We start from the raw sequence: 12,355 nt of genomic DNA on the forward strand, positions 1-12,355 counted from the left end.
TTTATACTGGATCAGTATTGCCTGTCCCAATCTAAATATCCACAGTTATTGCAACACCTTTTGCTCATTGCCACCCAGAATCATGCCCTCCACTGGCTGCTGTTCTTCAGCCCTGTGCTTTCACTTTCTTTTTAAAGTTTGCCTCCACGGGGCTTTTGTTAGCTGTGGTGATCTGCACTGAACCTTGCTTTGCAGCTGATGTCTGCATGTGCCTTTCTTTGCTTTTCTTTGAATGAGACCTCCTGTTTTGTATTAGATTTCTGCACCACTGAAAGACTTCGGATTTTCCGAAGACAGCACCTTATTACCAATGCAAGGCATCCATGCATTGTATACAACATTCTTATCTTCCTGATCCAGTCTTGTCTGGTGGAGTCCACACTGGATAGAGATAGAGGTAGCAGCATTAGTCCTGCCAGGGCTCTGGGTAGGAAGGCTGTTTTGCAGCAAGGTGCCGCTTTCTGAATCCTTGTTGCAGAGATGCTTCAGCAGGGGCAGTGAGGGAACGGCACAGAGACAAGGCTGGCTGTCCTTAGAAGACCTACAAGAGGACTGAGGTTGTCAGTGGCCTGTCCAGCATCAGGGCAGGGAAAGCTTGCTTGTGCTACAGGAAACCTGACTGGAGTGCGAAAGATGAGGAGGTGCATGAGTGCAGTGGTGGTTCAGTAACAGAGCCAGTCCACCTGATCCCCCAAAAAGGGGAATCCCAAGGATAAGGACCAGAGCCTTGAGGGAGAGAAGGCCCTTGAGGAGCATGGTTGAGTGTCTTCTTGTTCCCAGGTGACCACAGGAAGGTCCTAAAACTGAGGACAGAGCCACCAGAGCTTACCAGAGCCCAGGTGAGAGGCTCATTTCCCATGTTTTCTCCACCCTCTTTTGAAAATGTTTCAAGTGCAGTGTAGCACTGATACCTCTGCTACTTCTTCAACTGCTCCATTCTACACCGCTTCCGATCTCTGACGGAGCCAAATAGTTCACAGGGAGGCTCTTCTGCCCAAAACATGTACACCTGATCCTCCCTACTTGTCTGGAGGGTCTGGTCAGGCCTGTTCCACCTGCTGATCCCCAACATCTCCTGGGAAACTGCCTGGCCCTCTAGCCTCAGGTTCCCAGGAAATCCTGCAGATCCCTGGTCCCAGAAATGTTCCTTTGGCTGTTGTGAGGTCTATAGGAGCAATTAAAACACCTGAATGCAGACAGACGTGTGTGTGCATGTGTGTGTATACACACAGGAAAACGCTTTGATGAAGAGAAACTAGCCTGGGCCTCTACTTAACACTTTCTATCCTCACCTATCATTCCTTCAGCCTCAGTCTGTGTATCACAGCTCACACAGTTGCACTGCAGCTCAGCACAGTGCCGTATGGCTCCTTGTACCAGCCCTGAGATGGCTTCCCTGCTAAAGTCTCTTTCTACCCAGTTGTCCAGAGTCTTGGTAGCAAAAGAGCTGTTCTGGAGACCAGCTCTGCCAGTGCTGGGAACCAGTTTGCCCCAAAGCGCCCAAAGGCAGCTGATGCGTTTTCATCCCTGTCTGTCTCTTACTGATGCCCAGGCATTGAATCAGAGGTATAGTGCAGAGACCTTTGCAGAAAGACATCTGCCACAGAGCTAGCCCAGGCAGCATAGAGATGCTAGCAGCAATCATCCTAAAATAACCCAGTGGAGGAACACAGCTGGGGGGAGGATGGTGGCTTCATTTTCTTGCTCAAGGAGAATAGAAACCTGTGGTTGAAACCAGATAGCAAGGCCCAGGTGTGCACCCCATCCTGGAGGCTGGCTGCTCTGTGGTGGCCCAGGAGTAAGTGTACTGGGGGAAGTGGGAGCTGCCTGGTTGGCCATGGGAAGCACGTTATGGGTGACTGCTGCTCACAGCTTGAAGCAGAGTTTCTTGCTCTTCTCTTGTATGCCACACTTGTGAAGTGGGATGGGCATTGGGAGATACTTCAGGTGGTAAACACACACTGTGTATAGGAAAGTCATTCCCTGGCTCTTCAGCACCTGACATCCCTCATACCTTTAATCATCCTCTCCAGCCACATTTTCTAGACCAAGTCAGTAATGTAGCACCAAGTCTGCCAGGGATCGTATCTTGGAGTAATGGAGATGAGATGATTCAGGAAGCACTGTAAGGTAATGAGAAGGATTTGTAGTCCTAGCTGCTAAACTGTCTCCTTACTTTCTCCCCCACTGCTCTCTGTTGCCCATGTTTTCCAGGTCCAAAGTTCTTTTATTTTTCTTTTTTCTTTCTCTCTTCCCTCCTCTCCCCCGCCACCTCCGGTTTCCACTTTCTTTTAATTAAATCCTTTTAATGTCTGCTTGTACTTAAACAGTGTTGAGATGATTATTTCTGAGGATGGGATATCAAGGGTTGCAGAAAGCCTAGAACAAAAGCGGTTGAATGTGAAAAATTCAAGAAATGCAGTATGTGTGGAAAGACTTACTGCTTCCTTCTCATTTCTGCACAGAGTTATAAGCAGCAGCCCCAGTGAATGTCGCATAGCCAGGATTTCCCCTAAGCTCAGTGGTGTATGCTGGTCCAGAGAGATCTAGTTCCATGTGCCAAAGCCCCACCAGCTGTCTTCTCTTCCTCATGTCATGGATATTGTTCAGGACTATTGTTCAGATGAAGGGGATGCAGGTAACGCAGTGAGGATTATATTCCTGTCTGGCCCTCCATCTAGTCTGATGATCAAGTACAGAACCACACAGACACTGTAAGAATCATTGTAACAGAAGAGCTCTGGCAGTGTACGAGGTTGCAGGGGAGCAGGCTAGATGCAGTGTGGGACAGCAAACAGCGTATCTCTGCCTCATACTGGTAAAATTAACAAGGTTACATGATCTCAGTAATTTGGCAGAGACTTTGCATCACTGCAGCTTGAGCCAGCTCTGCTGAGGGATCCAGTAATATGCAGCTCTGGCACTAGGGCTGCTGAGGCCTGAGTGATGAGACCTGCAAATTAGACCTGCAATTTATTGGAGGTTTTTGTGTATAATGCCTTAATGGTAATATGGACATCACTTTTTGCTTTTGAGAAACAGAAGAATTTTTCCTCAATTGCATCCCTTACCGTTCTGCTGTCTCATTAGTGTTAAATGTGCTTCTTATTCATTATTGGAGTGACGCTATTGTAATTTATGCCTAACCCAACCAGGTTTCCTGGAGAAGACACACCCTTCCTATGTATTTATTACCTAATTGCACAGAGAACTGTGAGAAACTATGTATCTGAATATGGCACAGCTTACCTTTTTCCTCAGCCTCAGAGAAGTTCATTGTCATCTCTTCCCTGATCCTGAGTTTTACCTTTCAGTGAAACTCAAAGAAAATATGCAAAAATCTGCTTTTACTTACCATTGTTTGTGCCTATGTCAGGTACTACACCAGGAATATCTGTTGCTTCTCTGTTTTTTGAGGTGGAGATGGACCACCACCTAGACAGGTTTGTTGGCTAAAGGGGCAGCAGGACCCTTCCTGTGCTGTTCCAAAGAGGGGATTACCCAGTTACAAGCACAGTAATCATCTGTGGTCATTACAGTCCTACAGAAAGTATGGGCAACTGGTTTCTTAATATTCATCTCCATGTTCGCTTCCTATGCTCTTTGCCAGCTGATTTCTCTACCTTTTTGTTTTGACACTATTATCTAAATGTAAAGTAAATTTATCTCCTTTCCCTGCTGGCTGTAGATTAGGTACCATTTGGGGTAGATATCTTTAGAGTTGTATAGGTGATCTATCATTTATTCCACACCATTCAACACTCTATTGACCAGGGCAGAAGAGTTCATCTTTCCTGTAAGTACTGAAGTTACAAGTGTTGGAATGAATGGACAAATGGACTTCTGGGATATATTACAGTTAGTGTCCTGCTCTTTCTGCATTAAGACCCCCTTCCATCTTCCTCAGGTCCTGAATAAAACCGTATCTCTGCAACTATAGGAATGAAGGGGAAAAAGATTCTAAGATCCATTTATCCCTCTCAGCAGGAGAGGTGGAAGCAGGCCTGTTGCAAAACATTTTCATCTTGTCTACATCACCACAAGATACAAATAAACAGGAACGTTACTTTCCATCACTTGCCTTCCTTTCTCTGGATGAAACCATTCATTTCTTGACAACTGCTTGTCCTCTGTAGCAGTTTTTTCTTCAAATGGGGTTATAATATTAAATGGATGTTTGGGACAATGCTACCCAGAATATTCAAAGGCCTCCAATGGGAATGTCAAGTATTAGGGGAAAAGAGCCAGAAAAACAGTAGGAGGTAATCTGATAGGCATATGAGCAGCTTTTCTGCAACAGCAAGGCCTTTTATGAGAATGAAAAAAACAAAACTCTTATGACTACCTTACCACCACCTCACCAGCAATAAACTAGACCTCACAGATGATGTGCTGGTAGTGTTTTCCTTCTTCTACATATAGTCCAAAACCACAGCAGGATGTTTCTATTTGTGGAATTCCAATATTACACAAAAAAGACTGAGTAGAAAAGTAGAAGAAACGTGGACAGAATACAAGAGTTCAGGTTATTTGGTAGGGTGATCCATGTTGCCAAGACAAACCAGAGATATTTATTTGTTGACATTTTGTCCCTAACACTGTGTCCTTTCTATTCATTTTTATTCTGGCTATAACTAATAGTTGTCTGTCTAGAGATCTCTTGGGATGTAGTCACATTACTATTTTGCTGCAGAACACCCCTGGGGTATAGAATTGTATTCAAGAACTGTTTAGGTTGTGGTAAGATTTCTTCATAGAATCATCAAAGAGTTTGGGTTGGAAGGGACCTTAAAAATCATCTAGTTCCACCCCCTCTGCTTCAAACGGTTCTTAAGAAATTGAGGATCTTCCTACCTTAACTGCAGCTGTGAAGGACTTTTAACCATGGTAACAAGGTTGTCAGTCCACATGCAAGAAATCAACAAATTTAAGGAATCTTGTAGAAACACAAAGAATTGATATTGGTTATATTGCTTTTTGTAGCTCTCTTCTTTTTGTCAGTCATTACAAAGGGAATATGGGGACTAGCTGTCCTTATTTCCATGCCTAAAATTAGAGAAAGAAAGCTCCCTTTGGATACTGTGTGGTTGATTCAGTCTTAAATCAGTTCTTCTGGACTTTATTGTTTTCGTCCTCTGGGACCAAGCCCACTGTTACTTGCCTTTGCCCTTTTCCCCTGAGTACATTCATGGGGGTAGGTGCGCATGTTGTATTCATATCCTTGTGTTATCTTTCTGCCAGTAGTGTTCCTCCCTTCTGTTTTTTTCTCCTGCCCTCAAGTCAGTGTACAATATCAAGTGCATCTGTTGCTTATTGATTTATGCAGTGCTCTGAGACTACTCTACAGAAGCCTTTTACAAGCAGGGAACACTTCATTTATAACTAAAATACTGGGACCGCTCAGCTGTAACACAGCAGCCGCATAACAGCACTGGTAATGCTACTCAACAGCTCTCAGAGAGAAACTGAAGAATACCATGTCTAATTGAAGCGACAAGGGATTGTTTACTACTAACTGTGGGAAGAACGTAATTGCTTATGTTGGAAACTGGTCAAGAACCTAGGGTTAACATTTCTACTTACAAAACTCATGCTGGGACCTTTAAATGGCTACTGCTAATTATGATTACCCCAAATAACACTGCTTAAACCAGCTTTTACTATCACATCACACCATCAACTTCATTATTATTAATGCATCCTTCAGACTGCTCTTTTTGCAGTCTGCTACACAACAAAGTAATTCACAGAATGCTAATACAGCTGTACCCAAACTGCTTTAAATCAGTGGTTTGGACATGAAAAAAGTCCAAAATGAATACAACTCCTGGTTTCAGGTCAGATTTATTTGTGGCAAAATTTAGAACTGTTTGTTAGAAAATATAACTTGAAAAGAAAAATGGTTCAAATGGTATGTGGATTTCTTTTGTGAATTTAGCTCTACTGTCCTGAGTCTGTAAAGAAAGAAAACAGATAGAAATCTTTGCTATGTTGTACAGTGGCTAAAAAGATTCCTGTAAGCTTTGGGGAATAAGGTATCATAGCTTGTGTCCATCTGCATTTTATTCACCAATTTCTCCCTACTTCCATATGAAGTAGGAAGGAATTCCTTCCTACTCTTCCTACTCCTACTCCCTACTCTCCCTACTGTCCTACTCTTCCTACTTCCTACTCCCTACTCTTCCTACTCCCATTCATTCTTATTCTCTGTTTGCCCCAGGGAGGCTCATAGCCAGATGGGACTTTGCAGGTTACCATTCGAGCTCCACAAATGCATTTAGGCTTACATGACCAAAGTGGTTGCAGTTTCATTAACTGTCAGTCAGGTTGACTGAGGAAAATTTGACTCATAATGTCTAAGTTTGAAAGATAATCACTAATGATGCATAGCAGATGCCTTTAAATGTGTTTTCTTTTTGTACTTCTCCATTAAACATCATTTAATGATATTAATGTCTTTAGATTAAAGTAAAAAAATATAGCTTTTTAAGTCTAAATTCTCTATCTGTTATTTTAAATAACAGCCTATGCAGGAAATAGCTACCCAGAGGCATAAGAAATGCAGACAGACATGTTCAAGCATATTCCATCTCTATATTCAAATCCACAGCTCCCACAACTTCTACCCAAAGCTTCAATGGTCAATACCTTTGGCAGTGGGCTCCAGAGCTGGTGAGATGTGGGTTTTGCCAGACCTAGGGATGGAAGGGCAAATCCTATCATCCTGTTGTGTTGTGAAGCCCTTGCTGCCTCTTGCACGATAGGAATTCCAGCTTTTAATGCTTTCCAAACAGCCAGGGACATCCCCAGGTAATGTAATTGTGGCCAGAGACAGTGCTTTAGAGCCTGTCAGCAGATCAGGCGGCAGCCAGTGCAGAGCAGAGGGACTACAATAGGTGTCCACAGTCAGTGACTCTGCTCTGGGTCTCTTACACTTGGGTTTGATGTCTGGGGTGGTTTGGAGCTTCCGCAAAAGAGATGTTCAACATGAAGCATGCAAGTATGCATATTCGCTTTAATGGGACCGCTCCTGTGCCTGAAGTTTAGTGTGTCTGTAACTACTTGAAGGAATGAGGCTGTAAGTTTTAATTTTACAAGGATGTCAGTAAAGGCTTCTGCTAAACCAGCAAGCAGCAGGGAGGTCTGGGTGCAGACAGCCCTTCCAGTGATTTACTGCAGCATCTTTAACAAGTTGCTTCCCCCCCAGCCCTGTCCCTGTCTGTGGAAGGAGCATAATAGAGATTCACACTCTCACACTTGGAAAGCAACACCCACAAAGAGTTACCAGCTTGTTTTCCTGAGGACACTGTCACAGCAAATGCGATGATCTAATAGCAAGAGCTCTAACAAATTAGATTATCTCTCCCTAGAAGTGTTGCCTCTCATATCTTTAACTGATCACATCTACAAAAATGCTAGAAATACTCAAAAGAGATTATCCAGAGATCTGGGGAAAATTTATCTCCCAACCCAGCCTCTTGCTCCACTGTTCTCAAAGTACCAGCCAGAAATATCAATGTCTGCAAGTAACATCTTCCCCTTGAATAGATCTGTGCCTATGATATTATCTCATGTACCCACAGACATTCCAAGACATGGGTTTGCTTTATGTGTGTATTTCAAGAAATTATTTTATTCATTTCTGCAGAGCTAAGAGAGCTCTGTGATGAATAATAGTTCTGTGTTTGCAGAATTTATATTACTAGTCATTAGAAGGATGAATGTTCCAGTCTGCTGAAGATTTTGAAATCTGATGCTTCTGAAGAGGAATAAACTTGAATGTTTTAAAGCATTACAAAGAAGGACTTCGGAAAAAATACTTTAGGTAAATACAGATTGTTCAACAGAGTGCAGTATTTTATGTCTGCGCTTACTTGATTTTCTGTATTAAAATATATAATAGAAGGTAAACATAATTGGAGAGAAAATTCATTTGTGCAGTTAATGAGGCATTTTTATTTATGAATGCAATAAATGAATGAAAGAAAATATTTCACAGTCCAAGAATGTATGGCCCCATCAAAGTTTCTTTATCCAGTTCTCTTGGGAAAGATCCTTAAGACAATAGATAAACTCAGGCTCAAATACAGAGATACTCACAAACCTGCCTCAGCTTTTGGAGATGAGAGGCTGTTACAGCCCTGTTCTTTTGATTGTTAAGCTGAGCTTGACTTAAAATTCCCTGAGGTGCCACAAACATGCAACCCTGATCTTTTGAGGCTGGGTTTCAGGCCAGTAGCACTCGCAGCCTTGGCATGTGGCTGGGGATGCTGCAGGCTGACAGGGACAGTGGGCTAGCAGCAGCAGTGTCTGGCTGAGTGTGACAGGGGGAAGGTGCTTTTTGTGTTTGTGGAGGTCACGCCTGCCATGTCTACCATAAAACACCCACCTCTGGTACATGACCATGTGGAAGATGCATTGGAGAAGCCATGTGTCTGACACTTTGAAATGCATGTGACACATCCCAGAAAAGGGTGAGGCTTTGGAGGAATACAGATATTTAGCCACCAATTTTTGCTGTTGCATGCAGGTAAAATACTTTTGGAGGGAGCTGTGAAGTTTGGTGCTATGCACTGATATGGACCTCCCAGGCAAAAGCTGAAGCTCCTCCTGCACTGGCTTATGCTGCCCTGGCTGATGGAGCTTGTTTCTTGGCTGACATGTTAGCAATTTAATATTGTTTTTCAGTTGGATTTATTGGGAATTAGGATAATGTCTTTAAACATGCTGCAAAGCTTCTCTTATTTCTACTGCACCACTTGGGATTAGAGTGCTTTAATGGCTGCTTACTGAGAAGAGTAGTTTTGGAAACCTGTTCTGGGTACATGAAATCCCTAGGAGGCAGGTTGTGGTCCTAGTAAATATCAGCTATTTCATGCTAAGTTAATGCTGAGAGGTTAATTCCTTATTGTTCAGTATATGTTTTATTTCATCTAAATAACCATCTAGAAAGTATCAGAAATAATTTGCTGCATAATACAACATTAGAAGGCATTAGGCAATCCTGAAACGCCTACTGCAACAGAAAATAAAAGGAATATGACACCAAATTAAGACAACCTATACAATATAAGTCATACAATATGAAGTGTATAGTGTATCTGTGAAAAAAAATTAAGGTATTTAATTACTGACTGAGTAGATTACACCCAACTACAAAAATCATAAATACTTGTGGAGATAAACCCTGGATTAGTTCTGTGTACTAACAGTGACGGAAATAAGGCGATGAAAATTTGTCTTCTGAGGTGGCTTTTTGTTATTATAAATGAATCATTAACCTGACACCTTCCACCAACAGAAAATGTAAATGTTCAGAGGAATCTCGTTTTTAAAAAGTTATTTACAGCATTAAAGTCCTTTCAATCTCCAGTGGGTGGAGAAGGGGTTGGAGTTTGTCATCATTATGGAGTACCAGTCAGAGGATACTCAAGAAGTGTGCAGAGCCAGGATGCGGTATCACAGATCCAGAGGGATGTTGCTTCAAGATGAGGATTCCCAATAACCAAATTAATATAACCAAACCATTTAAACCCCATAAGATTTGCAGGGATTGCTCTCCTCTTCCCCACCCCATTTTTATGTTTGAAGTTTTGCAGGAGGTATCTTTACATATCTAGCTAATTCCTGGTGTGGAGGTAATTTGTGTAATGGAATAAAAACGTTTTTTGATATGAACTGTATTTCTTCCAGGCTTTCATCTGGAAATCACAGCAAACTTCTTTTTGCTAACCTGTTTTCAGCTGTTACTCATTCATGTTTCCATTATGCTGCTCCAGATAAGTTTGGAATTGATACTTAGCTTGTAACATCATCTCAATGTCTACTGCTGAAGACCTGGAAAGCAAAGATTACAGACCTCTTTAAAGCAAGTAGGCTTATAGGGCATTTGGCTGATGTCTCAACATGACAGAATCAGCTGCCAATGCTTTTTGCTTGCAACTTCTTTGCAAATGGTGCTGGCAACTGGGACTACCTGGCAGCCCAGTAACCTAAGAGAGCCCAGAGATCTCCCATCCCACAACATCAGGGCTCAGGATGCTGTATGGGAAGCTAGCAAGAAAGATTGTGCTTTGCAATGAGTCTGGATGGGACCCTGCAGTGGCTCTCACAGTTGGTTTTGGTGGCGTCCCAGAAGGGAGCAGAAGTTAGCTGGACAGTGCAGCATACATTCACATCTCACTGCCTGACCTGATACACAGGAGAGGTTATGGTGCAGGCTTTTCCCCTTGCCATCACTACAGGTTGCCTCATGGGTCAGGGGTGAGGACCTGTGAAGGGACAACACTGGGTACCTGTAGCTTTATTCCCCCAGCTACTCAAGAAAATGGGAGGTGGTCATTGGCCAAAGGACTCTCCAGCTCTTTCCCTTCATGTTAGGCAGAAGACAAACTACTGCACAGAAAAGGACAGGATAAGAGCTCTGCTGCTCCAACTTCCTCCAATGAATTTTCCTCTACACCTTTGCCTCGTGACTAAGTTGATGTTGTAAGAAAGCCATCTGTCTGTGTCATCAGTTTCCTACCCAAGCAGAAAGCCTATTCAAAATTCAGCTATTTTTGTGTTCATAGAACAATAATATGGATCGTGGCTATATTTTTATATGTGATGTAACGTAGAGCATGCCATTTAGCTTGTGCTGTGTTTGGGTTGGGTTGGGTATGAAAACATCTCTCGGGCAAAAATTTTGCAAAATTCCTTGGCGTAGAAATTCCAGCCCTTTCAGTGAGACGTAGGTGCCATGTAGAGTGGATCTTGCTTTCTTCAAGCAGTTAGAAAGGGCAGATGCAACATATTCATATAGGTAAGATAAGGTAGTTTCTGCACAGCTATGTCAAGAATGACTTCTGTTTTTCACAGCAGTTTTATTCTAGCCAGTGGCTGGCACCAGTAAGGGAAAGCAATTTCTGCCTAATTTGTTCCTCTTTGGTTACACAGCTTGGATTACAACTACAAATGTAATGTTTTTTTCTGTTTGTTTTTTTTTTTTTTTCACAGATCCAGCAGGAAATCTGCCCACTTACACTTTAGAGGTATTGATGGTGTCTTATCTGTCAAATCAGATTCAAGATCAGAATGTACCAGTACAATAATCTAAACTGGCTTTTTCTATAACACAAGTCAAAGAAACTCAGATACTCTTTCCTTATGAACCCCCAAGCATCTGTTGTATCCACAAGATATTTTTTTTATTCAGAAAAAAATTAAATTAAGGATCACACATTATGAAGAATACATCAGAGCACTTGTTAATTTGTTCTGTAGTTAATCCTCCTAATGCTTAAAAATGTGCCTTATTTATAGATGGAATTTATCTAGCTCCTGGATATCAGCATGCTTTTTAACTTCTGGAGTATAGGGTAGTTGTCTACAGCAAATCCTTTTTTCTATATGGGCTCTTGTAGATCATGGTCAACACCTTTCGGTTCCTTAAATAAAGTTAATAAATAAGCTGTTTGAGCATCTCACTAAGTTTTATAGACAAAATTGCTTTTGTGGCCTTCTTCTGAGCCTTTTCCCGTTTTTCAAAATCGTTCTCCCAGTGCATCTATCAAGCCTAGACACACTGACTACATCTAGAATAGTACATTAAACAGGAAACATTTCTGGGAGCTTGAACTTGATTGCCTCGGTGTTAAATTGTTAGCACAGGGTCTGGTGTGGTTTTGGTCTGGACCAATGAGACAGATTAGCTCTGGCCAGACAATGTCTGAGCCCAGTTTAGGGTTAGCACAAGCCAGCAGCCATTCCCAACAGGCAGGTCATCTGCAGCCACTGTGGTTTAGAAATCAAAGACAGTTTGCAGGCATAGAAATGGACCATTTCATGCCAGCATCCTCAGTGTGAGCAGGTAGCACAGGGTGCTTGTAATTTACAATTCTGTGTCTGGCAAAGACACAGAAAGCTGGTAGTCTGGGGTGGCCTTATGATGCTGTATTTTGAGAGGGAACACCACCTTCTTGTTCCTCTTTGTTATCCAATGTTCACGCCTCCAGATCTATACTCCTCGCCACCCTGCTGCTCTTGGAGCTTGTACTGAGTTTATTATCTACCATGTTCTCCAAAATATTACCATTGTCCAAGGATCCCATGACATTGGATATCTATTTATTTATTTATTTTACAGTGGGAGGGTAGTAGGGATAAAATTCATATTTCTAAGGGCATATTTTTGAATTTGTCTATGTATGATATTTATCTGAGCACCCTTTATGAATGTGGGTGAGCTGTCCTACATAAACATTCTGCTCACATCACAATGCACCATTTTTACTAGAAATTAATTTAGAATTTCCTTCAGAAAGTAGTACTAATAAATAAAAAATCATGGATAGCATTATGCTAAGAAAAGATC

At 42.1% G+C, this 12,355-nt stretch overlaps 1 long non-coding RNA gene across 1 annotated transcript; it reads left to right on the top strand.

The window, feature by feature from the left end:
* Positions 1 to 595: 595 nt before the first annotated feature.
* LOC134168707 (uncharacterized) lies at positions 596 to 11,623 on the top strand. The gene is made up of 4 exons (XR_009966637.1): positions 596 to 839; positions 7,692 to 7,825; positions 8,531 to 8,662; positions 10,999 to 11,623. It is a non-coding gene; the product is annotated as an uncharacterized LOC134168707 (long non-coding RNA).
* The last annotated feature ends 732 nt before the right edge of the window (positions 11,624 to 12,355 follow it).

This window comes from Pezoporus occidentalis, unplaced genomic scaffold, assembly GCF_034315485.1.
Source record: "Pezoporus occidentalis ecotype Australia unplaced genomic scaffold, CSIRO_AGI_Poc_V1 ctg32, whole genome shotgun sequence".
In the NCBI taxonomy this organism is placed as follows: Eukaryota; Metazoa; Chordata; class Aves; order Psittaciformes; family Psittacidae; genus Pezoporus; species Pezoporus occidentalis.